At 36.9% G+C, this 15,256-nt stretch overlaps 1 pseudogene across 1 annotated transcript in view; it reads left to right on the top strand.

Moving 5' to 3' along the window:
* LOC308271346 (UDP-glucuronosyltransferase 2B31-like) overlaps positions 1 to 4,386 on the top strand; it is a 138,783-nt pseudogene extending 134,397 nt beyond the window's left edge. Inside the window, exon 6 of the transcript in view lies at positions 4,107 to 4,386. The product of the transcript in view is annotated as a UDP-glucuronosyltransferase 2B31-like (transcript). The remainder of the gene's footprint in view (positions 1 to 4,106) is intronic.
* The last annotated feature ends 10,870 nt before the right edge of the window (positions 4,387 to 15,256 follow it).

Raw genomic sequence — 15,256 nt, forward strand, 5'->3', positions numbered from 1 at the left:
TCATAAAACATTCTCACTTAAAAAAAAACTTTTTAGTATGAGTAATGGCTCACACTTGCAATCCTATCTTTTTTTTTTTTTTTTGGCAGTTTTGGGATTGAATCAAGGGCTCCATGCACACTAGGCAAGTGCCTTACCAATGAGCTACATCCTCAGACTAAAACATTCTGATAAAAAATAAAAAAAACTTTTTAGCAGTGGCTCACACTTGCAATACTAGTCCTTGGAAAAATGAGACAGGAGGATTACAGGTTTGAGGATAGCCTCAAGAATGTAGCAAGAAAAAAATAAAATATAGCTGGGAGTGTTGCTCAGAATTACATTGTCCTAGGTTCAATTGCCAGTAACACACACACACACACACACACACACACACACACAAAGTTATTATAAAAATATGTACAAAAAGTCATTTTATTCATATAAAAAATCCATAGAAGAGCCAGGCGTGGTGGCGCATGCTTGTAATCCTTGTGCTTGGGAGGCGGAGACAGGAGGATCGTGCAGGTTCATAGTCAGCCTCGCTGGCTTAAGAGACCCTGTTTCCAAAAAAATAATAATAATAAAATAAAATAAAATAGGTCTGGGAGTGTAGCCCGGAGGTAGAAGGGCTTCTAGGAACCCCAGTACCACCAAAAAAAAAGACAAAAAATTAAAATTAAAATAAAAAAAATCCATAGAAAAAAATAATTAAGTGAAATTATATGATAAAACATTTCAATGCAATTTCTGAAACTTCTTTTTAGATGTATATATTTATTGGATTAATTTAGTAATATATAAAACATGTGATGTCAATTTCAGAATAATTAACTTTTCTGCCTCCTTAGATATTTAAAATTTTTCTTTGGGAGTCTTTAAACCACTTTCTGGTAGTTAATAACCACTTTATATATTGTACTTCAATGAAAGTAACTTTCTTAGATTTCACATATAAATGTGTTTCACTGTTGATCAACAGTGTAGAGTAGAACTCTTCTTTTGGTGCCTAGTTGATAAGATTTAAAATAATGTATCTACTTCCATCTTGGTTACTGCAAATGACAATACATCATTTCTTTTATGGATCTATAATATCCCACTGTTATTGCTGCATAGTGACCACAATTATATGTCATTCAAGAGTGAACACCTTGTTAGATTCTATATCTTGGCAAGATATCTGTCTGACATACTGATTTTTTTTCCTTTGGATATATACCCAACAGTCAGAAGACTGAATCCCATGGTAGTTCTATCTTAAGATGTTTTAGGAACCTGTATTCTCTTTTTTTTTTTACAAAGTGACTGTAATAATTTACAGCCCTGTCAAATTTTATAAGAATTCTCCTTCATTTGATATATTGCCAGCATTTGTTATTTTTTGTCTTTCTGGTTATACCCATTCTAACTGAAATAACATGATCTTTCACATTTTTGGGGTTATTTGAGGGTGTAGGAGTACTCAGGATTGAGCGCAGGAGTATTAAACTTCCAAGATATACCTCACCTCTTTTTATTTTTTATTTTGAAACAAACAAAGCCTTCCTAAGTTTCTGAGGCTTGCCTTGAACCTGCAATCTTCCTATCTGAGACTCCTAAATACTGAGATTACAGGCATATATCATTCCAAGATTTCATGATTTCTTTACTTACATTTCATTGCTGAAGTGTAGAGCATCTTGTCATGTACTTAGTACCCATTCCTATGTGTTCTTAGGAAAAATGTCTAAATTATTTACTCATTTTCAACAGTAATTTGATTTATTGTGTGTAATGTAGTTTCTTGTATATTGTAAATATTCATCTTTTCTCAGATGAGTAGTTTGCAAATATTTTCTCCCAGTTTTACGTATTTTCAATTTACCCTGAAGAGTGTTAGCTCTTCTGATCAGAAGCATCTCAATTTGATATAATCTCATTTGTCTATTTTTACCTTGGTTTCTGGTGCTCTTGATATTCTATAAAAATTGATGATATTGATTTCTTATGATAATTCCTCTTTGCTAAAATATTAACTTTGCCAGGCATATTTATACCTGCCTATAATTTCAGTACTTGTCAGGATGGCACAGGAGTACCTTAAAAAGTAATTTATCACATTTTATCACCCTAAGAAGAAACTTCATAATCCTTACAAATAAATCTCTCCTCATTTCCAGCTCAGGGTCCCTAGTAATCTGCTTTTTAAAGATTTTTTTTTAATTGGTGAATATATGGAGCACAAGATAGTAGAGGTATAAATGCATACATCACTCATTTAGCCCTTTTCCAATTCTCACCCCATTTTCTCTCTCCTCCCTCCTTCTCATGTTGAACTTAGTGATTGACTTTGATATATTTGCAATGTACATTTTATACATAAGAAATTTCACTCCCTCCCCCAATCTACTTTTACTCACTTTTTTCCAGCATCTTCTGCACATTTTACACAAATAGAACTATAGATACAGTGGTCAGACATCTGTAGCCTGGGTTCATTTACTTACAATATTTTTGAAATATGTTTATGTTGTAACACCCTCTAATATTATATTTTAACTTAGAACTCAATATTCTTTGGCATGAATATGCCACATTTTATTTACCTACTTATTATACCATGGACATATGGGCTTTCCCAATTTTGACTTATAGAACTCAATATTCTTTGGCATGAATATGCCACATTTTATTTACCTACTTATTATACCATGGACATATGGGCTTTCCCAATTTTGACTTTGATGAACATGGTTGTGTGTTGTTTGTGTGAATAATGTTTTCCTATCATTGTGTGTGGCCATGGAGTGGAATTATTGCCTCACATAGGAATTTCATGTGGAGTAGATGCCAATCTGTTTTCCAAAAATAATAAAAAGCTGGGGATGTAGCAGGGATGTAAAATGCCTCAGACTTCACTCCTCAATGTAAAAAATTCAAAATAAGTAAATAAGATGAGAAGAAAAAAAATTTTTTTTTTTCGGTACTGGGGTTAAAACCCAGGGGCATTCTACTTTCAAGCTACATCTCCAGTCCTATGTTTTTTATTCTTTATTTGGAAACAGGGTCTCACTAATTTTTGGAGGGCCTCACTAAGTAACTGAAGCTGGCTGCAAACCTGGATTCTTCTGTCTCAGCCTCCCAAATGCTAAGAACACAAGCATGCACCACCACGCCCGGCTGAGAAAGAAAATTTTGAGCAGAATTCTATCATGTTCTGATGTGGTTGCTCAGGAGAAATCACACAATAGATGTTAGAAGAGAAGAGCAGATTAGAATGCCTGGAAGGGAAGCATTTCACCCCCATGATATGAAAACATCAAGATAATCATCCTCTGACAGAAATGAGTGGCACATAGCTGTAATCCTAGTATTTGGGAAGCATACAGGAAGATGGATGCTTCAAGACCAGTCTCAGCAACTTAGAAAATATTTCAGCAGCCTACCATGAGCATATTTCAAAACAAAAACTTAAATTCTGGGTATGTATCTTAGAGGGAGAATGCCTCTGTGTTCAAATCCCAGTATTAAAAAAAAATCAGTAACTCTTGCACTTATAGCACTTAGAATAGCTTACTAACTTTTTCTATAACCTTCAATTTTGAATTTGGAAAATATTTCCCTCAAAATATTTCAGCTTAAAAGCTAAACTTTATAAGATGATCTTAACAAAAGCACACTATTTCTAAGGCTTTTTTTCATTTTACTGGGATTGAAGCCAAAGCCTTGCAAATGCTCGACAAGAGTTCCAGCACTGAGCTACACCCCAAACTTCTTTATTTTATTTTGAAACCAAGCCTCACTAAGTTACTCATGCTGAACTAGAACCCACAATCCTCTTTCTTCATCCTCCTGAGTAGCTGGGACACAAGCCTGTGCCAACACAATAGCTCTCCTATGGCACTAATTGCGTGTGTGTGTGTGTGTGTGTGTGTGTGTGTGTGTGTGTGTGTGTGTGTGTTACTCGGGATTAACCAAGGGGCATTCGACCTCAGAGCTACACTGCAGTCCTGTTTTTTATTCTTTACTTTGAAACAGGATCTCACTAAGTTGTAGCGGGCCTACACTTTTCAAAAACCACTCTTAGTCTTGGTAAGTTAAACTAATTTGATTTAAATGTTGTTTGCTTTATGTTTCTCCTTCAGATATAAAGAGAATATCATGAGGTTATCAAAAATTCACCATGATCAGCCAGTGAAGCCCCTGGACTGAGCAGTCTTCTGGGTCGAGTTTGTCATGAGACACAAAGGAGCCAAGCACCTTTGGGTTGCAGCTCATGACCTCACCTGGTACCAGTACTACTCCTTGGATGTGATTGTGTTCCTGGTTTCCTGTGTGGCAATTATTGGATTCATAATCACTAAATGTTGTCTGTTTTATTGCCAGAAGTTTTCTAAAACAAGAAAGAAGAATAAAAGGGAGTAATTGTACCTAGGCCGAAAGTGGGGAGTCCTAAAATCTGGGCCTTCTTCAGTTACTCCACAAAAAAAGTGTCTTTTATTACAGATTCATTTCTCCTGCAATAATTTACATGTTTTACCATAATAATATACTGATTTTTGCTGTAATTTGCAAGTTAATTATGAGCAACAGAACATGAAGATGTCTCCTCATAATGTCAGTTTTTGTAAATATTCAACATATTTTACATGTTTGTCTACAAAATTTTTAGTTTTAACTTTTTCTAAAGAAAATATTTCACAGTTAGAAAATAACTTTTTTATTTCTTAATTCATTGGTGCATTGTAATCATACATCTAATTGGGTATGAGATAGTAGAGGCATTTATCTTTCCATTTGATTTTGGGAGATCAGTAGTGTTGTCTTTTGAAAGCCATGAAAAAAAATGCCTTCAAGGCAGTATACTATGATAAGATTAAGGAAATTACCCCAAGCCACAGTGAAAACCCAGACGCATTCAATGCCCCAGCTGAGAGAGCCTGTCATCAAATACAATACCCTCAATTCTGAAACAGATAATGGCCATTTCTAAATATATATGTACTTCATTTTACAATCTTTCCCTGATATCCACAAAGAACTCTCAAAATTGGAGGATGGTCTCCAGACCTCCCAGAAGGAACTCATTATGCATGTCATTAAGATCTTTAAAAATAGATATGAGGAACAAAAAATACAAAAAGCTAAAAGAGATCAGACCAAATGCCAGATGCTCATGGTAGCTATCTAGAGGCAAAAATGCATTTCATACCACAAACAGGCCAACCCTTCTGGACCATGTTTTAAATATGGTAAGAAAAGCCATGTCTTTCTTATGGGAAAAGCCCTGTCCTAACCCATGGCTCTCTTTTCCTAAGCCACACCCTCTATGTAGGAAAAAAAGGAGATTGGAAATTAGACTGTGCACTGAGAAACAGTTTTTCAACAACATATACTCCCCAATCCAGCAGTTGCTAGATCACACTCAGATTTGCCAGAATTTCTCTATCTGGTCACAGAACTGACTGGACCCAGGCCATGGCTTCTGCCACCATCATTTCCCATCTGGAACAAGAAGAAAACATGACCATTTTAGATAATCTGGTTTCTTTTCTATTGGCTACAGAGGTTACTTATGCTCTTTTACCTATGTATGCTGTACCTCTGAAAAATTTCTCCATCTCTATTGTGAAAACATAGGACAACCCATCCACACACAAGGAATCTGTACCAAATATTGGGGAGAGGCTTCAAAAGTTACCAGTATTGGGAAAGATTTTCAATTTTTCAAATATATCTTTGGTAGTAAAGAAACCAGGAGCTTCAGAGAAAGGGACTGCAGGATTCCAGGCATCAAGGGAGATTAGGAAGACAACAGAGATAGTTTCAGGGCCTTTTCCATTATAAAGATAAGATTTCCCAAGGAGGTGGAAGGATGTTATAAACCTTCAGGAGATCCCAGGCTTCAATAATCATGAGAGGATGCCATAAGAGATGATTAATTAACACATTTTGGGGCTTAGAGAAACAGGACAGACCTGTAGGAAGGAATCCCCCACATCAAAAGACTGGGCCTAGACAGGGACAGATCTCTTTGGGTAGAAGACTGGCTATAAGAATACTCTGTATCCAGAAATATTTTGTAAATTCATTCAAACCATCCCCCTGTGCTACTCCTGAATGGCATAGGGCTGTGACTGTCTTCTGTATTTCTATCTCTTTAATAAACTCCTTTAAATCTTCAGCAAGAGTCCAGGCTATTGCATATCTATCCTTAGCTCAGGACAAGGACCTGCAGTTTTATGAAAATAGTTTCTTAGAGCCTAACAAAGGTCCCTGGGGACAGTTTCCTAAACCATAACAGTCCAAAATCATAACAGAATCTCCCCTTTTTCTGTAACTTCTCTGACACTCCAGTCTCTCATACATTTTGACTCATCTCCAAGTTCCAGGCCTAACTGTAATTCACCCCACCAGCCTCTCCCATCCACCTCTCATTCCTCAATACCCTTTATACTGTTTTGCCATTCAGATTCAGATCCACCCTCCCTTATCTTCTCTCTCCCCAGTGTAAACTTCCAAATATAGACCACTTCTCACCCCCCATCAGGCCCAACACATGCCAATTAAAATCTACCTAAAATATCTTACTATGTTTTCCCAACCTGTACCAATATTTGCTCATCCCAGCAGCCTTATAAGGCCTTAAAACCATAATCACTCACCTTCTACAAGCCAAAATCCTTTGACCACCCCACTCTGCCTATAACACCCTCATCCCTGTCATCAAAAAGTCTCATGGATTATATCGGCTGTCCAGAACCTCTAGATAATCAGTCTAGTTAGTGTACCTACATGAAGGGACCCTAAGCCAAAATGTGTTTCCTGACAGGTTGATTGATAAACTCCGAGAACAGCAGGCTGGCCCTGAGTATAGTTGAGAAAAAAACTGAAGTCAGAACTCAGTGAAGCTTAAAACCGGGCCTGATGATTAGAGGTAAAGCTTCTGTGTCCTTGCAGATAATCATGTGAAACTTACTTGTTTTTTTTAACCCAAGTTTCTCCCATGGCATTACCTTTTATTTACATATAAAGATTTCTTTTTTGTAATAACAGAAGAAAAACTGTGATTGTTTATATAAGTTGAGAAAATCTTAATAAAGTTATAATGGTAAGTAGCCCTGTCCTCATACATGTGAGTTTCTTAAAGATCACTCATCTTTTGAAAAAAAAAAAAAAAAAAGGACATCTGAAAGTATAGAGGATCATAACAAATGATGACTGGGACATGATCTTGGATTTCATCAAGAAGGGTGAGTCCATGCAATAACAGAGATTTCCTTATAGGGAAAAGACCTTGATGAACAGAATATATTTGGCAAAGACAATTAGAAGCTTAAGCTTAAATCCTCAGTGCCACTAGAGAGTGCTTTTTTATACTTCTTCCAAATATCCTGCCCTCGGCACCAAGAGAGGGTGGATTGTCTCCTTCTACAGATAAAGAAAAATAGGTAAAAATTTTACTCAGAAACAGATTATATTCTAAGACCGTGCAGCAGTCTCTTTTTTAAATATTTGCTAGTGTCTGTATTTTAATTTTTTATTTTATTTTTAATACATTTTCATTGATGCATTGTAGTCAAACATCAATGGAATACAAGACTTGTGAGGATTTACAAGCACACATCATCCAATTAGCCTTTATCCACTCCCAATCCCATCCCATTCCCTCCTCCTCCCTCAATCCCATGCTTGATTTAGTGATTAACTTTGATATATTTGTTTATGTACATCATGTGTTTTAAAGAGATTCCATCTTCCCCCATCCCATCCCCTCCTTTCTTCCATTAGATTTTCTCCTATTACCCATTTCTTCCTAGTTTTTGCATATTAGGAAAAAGCATCTTATTTTTTATTTTCTTTGATATTTCTCTGTGCATGCTGCATTGCAAGTTCTGATCCCACTCTTGGAGGCCCCAGCACCAGCGTGGCCACCCAGAAGACTCTGATCCTGGCCTGGCTTGCTCCAGCACTGGCCTTGCCTCATGGCAGGCTCTGATCCAGGCCTCTGAGGCCCCAGCCCCAGTCTTGCCTTTAGGCAAGCTTCTATCCTGGCCTCACTGGCTCCAGCTATGGCTTTACCACATGGTAGGCTGCAATCCTGACCTTTTTTGTCCCAGCACCAGCCTGTCTCCTCTGTAGGCTCTGATCCCAGCCACCAAGGCCCCAGAACCAGCCTTGCCTCATGACAGGCTCTGATCCCGGCCTCACTGGCCCCAGCACCAGCTTCACCCCTTGAAAGACTCAGATCCCAGCCTTGAAGCCCCCAGCACTGGTGTTGCCTCACGGCAGACTCATATCCTGGCCTCGCTGACCCCAGCACCAGCCTCACCCCTGGCAGGTTCTGATCACAGCCTCAGAGGCCCCATCACTGGCCTTGCCTCACAGCAGGCCCTGATCCTGGCCTCGCTGGCCCCAACACCAGCCTCATCCCTCGACAGGCTTCAATCCCATCCCAGCCTTGTCGCCCCCAGCACAAGCCTTGCCTCACAGCAGGCTCCGATCACAGCCTCGCTGGCCCTGACACTGGCATCAACCTGTCCATAAGCCTTTTTTACTGGTTAGTCTTAAATAAATTAAAAGGGACCTTGGTAGTTATACCACTGACCCAAACAATAGTTGCTGGCATTGAGGTTGCTCAGTTCTTTACCCAGTAGAAGGGGAGGCCAGCCTCAGAAACAATACTCCAAAAACTGCTGCCAAAATCAACCAAATTTAATCTAAAATCACTACTGCAGGCAGCATACTCAGTTTATAATATTATGGACTTGGAAAGGGAAAAATAAAAGAAGAAATGCCATAAAAGAATTCTGGCTGAGCACTAATTCCACAAAAGCCTGGGCTCAAGTTTTTAAGTGTGGAGAACAAGGGTATCTCCTGCACAAATGCACTCAACCAAGAGGCCAAAAAGGCCCTCTAAGGCCCTACCCATGGTAAGAGAGGGACCATTAAATTCTGAGCTCCCCCAGGTCCAGAAAGACCTGTGGTCCCCAGATTCAGGATCCCAATGATGAGTTCCATTCTCCTACAACCTGAGTTAAGACTAAAATGCTTTGGGTGATCCTTACAGTGAGAACTTAGACTGTCTGGTTCCTTTTAGATATCAGGGCCTGGTTTTCAACATTACCCTTCTCTTTTGGTACAAAGTCCAAATCTAGATATAGTTGGGGATATCAGGATAATCCTTAAAATGTTTCTTTACTCAATATTTAGCCTCCTCCTGCTGTGACCTCCAATTTTCCCATTCTTAGTTATACTAGAGACTCAAGATCCTCTATTAAGAAGGAGATATTATGTTATGAAATCAACTAACTTGGGTACAAGCCTTTCCCTTGGTCTAATTTAAAATTATACCATGTTTTTTCTCATCTTTTCAGAAAATCTCCCAAAGAAAAAAAAACATAAGCTCTTCTTTTTTTTCTTTTCTTTTTTTTCCTATTTTCTGGCTGTCTCCACCTCCCAAGCATGGGGATTACAAGCATGAACCACCATGCCCAGCATGGTTCCATACTATGGCAATGGTGAATTATGTAGCTGTGAACATAGATACCCAGAAGTGGTTTTCCTGGGTCAAATGTTAAATTAGTTCCCATTCTTCTGAGGATTCTCCATACTGTTTCCCAAAGTGGTTGCACTAATTTGCAATCCCACCAACAATGTTTTAGAGATCCTACTTCTCTGCACCCTCACCAGCATTTGTTGTTGTTTGTGTTTTAAATGATTGCCATTCTAGTTGGAGTGAGGTGAAATCTCAGGGTAGTTTTGATTTGCATCTCTCTGGTTGCCAATGATGTTGAACATTTTTCATGCATTTATTGGCCATTTGAATTTCTTCTTTCATGAAGTGTTTATTTAGTTCATTTGCCCATTTTTTATTGGATTATTTGTTTTTTTAATGTTGAGTTTATTAAACTCTGTGTATATTCTAGATATTAATCCTCTATCTGAGGAATAGGTGTCAAAAATCTTCTCCCATTCTGTTGGCTTTGGGTTGAGGACCTTGACAGTTTCCTTTGCTGAACAGAAGCTCTTCAGTTTCATGCAGTCTCACTTATTGATTTACCTTTTAGTTTCTTGTGCCTTTGGGGTCTTATTGAGAAAGTTTTTATCTGTGCCTATGTGTTGCAGTATTGGACCTATGCTCTCTTCAAGGAGCCTCAAGGTCTCTGGTCTAATTTTTAAGTTTTTGATCTATCTTGAATTGACATTTTTGTGGGGTGAGAAAGTTGGATTTATTTCCATTTTTCTGCATATGGTTAACCATTTTTGCCAACACTATTTGTTGAAGAGGCTATGTTTTTTTCTAGTGTATGTTTCTGGCCCCTTTGTCAAATATCAATTGGCTGTAAGTGTGTGGATTTGTTTCTGTATCTTCTATCCTGCTCCATTGGTGTATGTATCTGTTATTATGCCAATACCATGCTGTTTTTATTATGGTAGCTTTGTACTATAGTTTAAAGTCAGGTATAGTGATTCCTAATGCCTGATCTTTGTAGCTGAGAACTACTTTGGCTATTCTGGTCTCTTAATTGTTTCAAATGAATTTGAGGACTGATTTTTCTATGTGACTTAATGTCACAAGGAGTTTGTTTTATGTAAGTAGCTGCACCTCAGTTTGGAGCATAAATGTTGATTATCATTATTTTCTCATGCTGGATTTTTCCTTTTACCAGAAAAAATGACCATCTTTGTCTTTTCTAATAAGCTTGGGCTTGATGTCTAATGTATCTGATATCATAGTAACTACTCCTTTCTGTCTTCGTGTTCCATTGGCATGGATTACCTTGCTCCAACCCTTTATTTTGAGTTTGTTGCTATCTTTACTTGTAAGTTGTGTTTCTGGTAAGCAGCATATAGATGAATTCTGGTATTTGATCCATTTTGCCACTTTATGTCTTTTTATTGGGGAATTAAGTCCATTTACATTCAGAGAAATTATGGAGAAATGATTTTTAATTTCCAACATGTTGAGATCTTACTTCTGTATGAAATATTGTTTGTTCTTCTTAGTTGTCTGCTAGATGGAAATTTTTGTTTCTCTGGTTCTGGCATATACTTTATGTTTTTTCTTTGTAGTTGATCTCTTTGATTATTTTCTCTAGTTCTGGTTTTGAAGACATAAATTCCTTCAGCTTCTTCCAGGTCATGGAAGAACTTTATTTCCCCATCTAATTTGAGAGATAGTTTTGCTGGGTAGGAAACTTTGGGCTGCAACTTGTTTTCTTTCAGAATTTGGAATATGTTACTTCAAGCCCTTCTAGCTTTCATGACCTGGTTTGGGAAGTCTGGAGTGATCTAATTGGTTTCCCTCTGAATGTCACTTTGTCTTTTGTTTTTGTTGACTTTAAGATTATATCCTGGCTTCTGCATTTGTCATTTTGACTATTATCTGGCATGGAAAACATTTTATCTGATCTTGTCTAAAGGGGGTTCTATAAGTTAGCTGTACCTGTGTGTCAATTTCTCGCTCTATGCTTGGAAATTTTCTACCAATACTTCTTTGAATAGATTGTTGAGCCCCTTGGTTTCACCTTTTTTTCCCTCTTCTATACCAATTATTCTCAAATTAGTTCTTTTAAGATGGGTCCATATTTATTCAGTGTCTAATTCCTGCTGTCAAATTGTTTTTTCTATGTTATAAACTACATGTTCATTTTTGGAGTGATTATCTTCTAGGGGCGATATTCTACTCTCCATATGGTCTAAGCAATTGTTTATAGTTTGAATGAATACCTTTACTTTAGTGATTGCATTCTTTATTTCTTTCAGACTCTCTCTAAATTCTCTTCAGAATTCCTGTATTAATTCTACAGTTACATTTCTGATTTGACCTTAGGAGATCTCTGCAATTTTGTGTTATCAGGTTCTTTAGTTGTGGAGTTGTGGGAGCTCATTGCTCCTTTGTTCCTCCTTTTCAAGACTTCAAACCTTTGGCTCTGATGCTTTTAATAAATTTCTCTCAGTTTCCAGGTATCTACTACTATATCCAAGGACAGTTTCTATTGTATTCAAAAGTGACGGGTGAGAAAGAAGGGAAGTGCAGGAGTAAATGGAAGAATACAGTAAAATCTCAGGTAGAGTCAAATAGAATGAAAGTAGGAGTTTGGTATATTAGTATATAGTAGAAGTTAGAGATAGTAAAGATAAAGTACTGTTCTAGTAAACAATGTAGCTCATTGCTGGGTGTAATAAGCACACTTGTAATTCCAGTACTGAGAGGTTGAATCAGGAAGATTGTGCTTCACAGCCAGCCTCAGTTACTTCTGCAAATTAGTGAGACCTTATTTCAAAGCAAAAAATAAAAAATAAAGCTGAGGCTATAGTTTAAAGGTAGAATGCCCCCTGGGTTCTATTCTCAGTACCACAAAAACAATAAATAAATAAATAAATAAATAAATAAAATACATAATCATATATTTTGTGTTAACTACTATGTTTTATAATTGACTAAAAATCGATAAAGACAAATTCTCTTCAAAGGTTAAAAAATTACCAATTAATAAACTAGGGTTTAAATAACAATAAACATAAAATAATCTTTAGAACTACTTTTTAATTAATATTAAAAATAAAACATTAAACTTGGGGGTGCATGCTTGTAATTCCAGTACTTGAGAGGCTGAGACAGGAAGATCACACAGGTTCAAAGCCAGCCTCAGCTACTTAGTGAGGCCCTCCACAACTTAGTGAGACTCTGTTTCAAAAAATAAAGAATAAAAAAATTAGGTAAGAGGGTGTAACTCAGAGGTTGAATGCCCCTGGGTTCCATCCCCAGATCTAAAATAAAAAATAGACTTCTGGGAAGATATTTACTGAAAAAAGAAGCATATATCAGTCTTGTAGACACTTGATCTGTAGTACATGAAAAGAGAATATTGACCAAAAAAAGAAACCAACATAAATTTCAACAGAACTACAAGAATTAAAAGGCACCAGAAATAAGGCTAGAAGGCAGATTGGAGAGCAGAAAAACACCCTTCCTGAAGTCAATGACTGCAGCCACAGCACCTATGGTTGCACCATCTTGCCTCATGTTGGGTCTGCCAGCACTTTGCCTCCTGAGTCCCCCAGCAAAAAAGCCAATGACTTTAAGTAAAGTGAGCAGCTGCAGGTAATCAAAATTTAAACACTTGTCTCCTCCTGAGTGGACTCCTGCTATGATTAGAGCACTGACAGCTGAGCTCACCAAGTTCTCCAGAGATCTAGAGTGGTGCTCAACAACACAGTAAGTTAATCAGCAAATCCTGCTGGAGGCTGTCAAATGCAGCTGCGGGAACTTACACAAGCAATAAACTTACTGGGTCTGAGACTTGGTGAAGGTAGAATTAGCAAAAACCTACATTCCCAGGGCTCAGAGCCCTACTTTGACCTCCTGAGATTGCCACAAAGCACCCAATCCTGGTGACCAGAGAAAGTTAGACCAACCCAGTCCTAGCTATGGAGAACACAATTGACTATATACACACTGGTCTGGTCCCTCTGGCACCCACAGTGTTATTTTCTTGTATTGTTTTGTTTTTTAAGTGGTGTGTGTGTGTTTGTGTGTGTGTGTGTGTGTGTGTGCGTGTGTGTATGTGTGTGTGTTTGCTTGTTTCTTTGCTCTCTTCCCCATTCCTTATATGATTCTTTTTTCATACATATCTACTCTTTTCTTTTTTCCTGTTTTTTTATTCTTCCTTCTTTGTCTTGTCTTAGATACATTTCATATCACTATACTAAATACTCTAAATTGGTTGTTAGAATACTACTACATATTCAATATCTCTAATCTCTAGTATATATTGCTTTGCCAAACTCAAACTATCATTCTATTTGAACCTATCTGGTAGTTTATCCTATTTTCTCTTTTATTTATTTATTTATTTATTTATTTATTTATTTATTTTTGCAATACTGGGAATTGGACTCAGGGGCATTCTACATTTGGGCTACATCCCAGGTCTATTTTTATTTTTTATTTTGAAACAGAGTCTCACTAATTTCAGAGGAACTCACTAAGTTACTGAGGCTGACTGCAAACCATGATCTTTCTGTCTCACCCTCCCAAGTACTGGAATTACAAGAATGCACTTCCATAACCAGATACTTTACTTTATACTTCTATTTACCATTTCATCATCTTTCTACTCACTCAGTCTTCACTATTAAATATAACACAACTTACACTTGTATATACTAGCTGACACCTACAGAGTGAGAAAAATCCATCAAAAGCAACAAAGATGCAAATCTAAGAAACATGAAATTATGAGAATTAGAAAGAACAAGAAACCAATGAGCTCTCACAACCCCACAATAACAGAATTGCAAGGATTGCCAGAACAACAAATCAGCAATTTAACAGTAGAAATTATGCAGGATTTTCTAAAAGAATTTACAGAGAGCCTGAAAGAAATAAAGGAACAAAGAAACCAAGAATCTGAGAACCTGAAGAGGATCAGAAAGAAGCTCTGATGAAAGTAAAGGATGCAGTCATTGAAGTGAACACATCAATACAAACTATAAGCAATAAGTTAGACCACATGGAAAACAGAATCTTACTCTTAGAAAATGATCACTTAAAAGATGAATGTATAATATATAATTAAGAAAAAAATTGTTAGCATGAATCGGACACTAAGGAAATATTGTCACAATTTAAAAGTGCTAACCTAAGAATAATAGGCATAGAAGAGGACTAGAAGGTGAAAAGAAAGGGTTCAACAATCTCTTCAGAAAATTTTTCAACCATAGAAGAAGAGGTCAATACACAGGTACAGGACACTTATAAAACTCCCTTTAGTCAAGATCAGAGAAAAGGTTTATCACACCACATAATAGACTAATATAGAAGCCTAAGAATATTAAAAACAATAAAAGCAAAACACCAAGTGACATTCATAGGCAAACCAATTAGAATCACTCCACAACTCCCAAATGAAGTTATGAAAACCAGAAAAGCCTGGAGCTATGTATTCTAAACTCTAAAATAAAACAAATTGCAGCCAAAGAGTTTCTAACCAGCAAAACTATCTCTCAAAATAAATGGGGAAATGAAAATCATCCATGGCAAACAAAAGCTGAAAAACTTTATGTTTTCCAAACCAGCACTAGAGAAAATACTCAAGAAGATTAACTGCAAAGAAGAAATAATAACACACACAAGAACCAGAGAAAAAATATTTTCCATCAAACAAACAACAAAGCAAAGAAATACAAATTAAATTAAATGCTAGCATATCACTTGCACATCAGATTTTGTGGATGTGTAATTTATTTATTGACAATTTAATTTTACTTTGGGATAAACACCTTG

This window comes from Muscardinus avellanarius, assembly GCF_963383645.1.
Source record: "Muscardinus avellanarius genome assembly, chromosome: 12".
NCBI classification, from domain to species: domain Eukaryota; kingdom Metazoa; phylum Chordata; class Mammalia; order Rodentia; family Gliridae; genus Muscardinus; species Muscardinus avellanarius.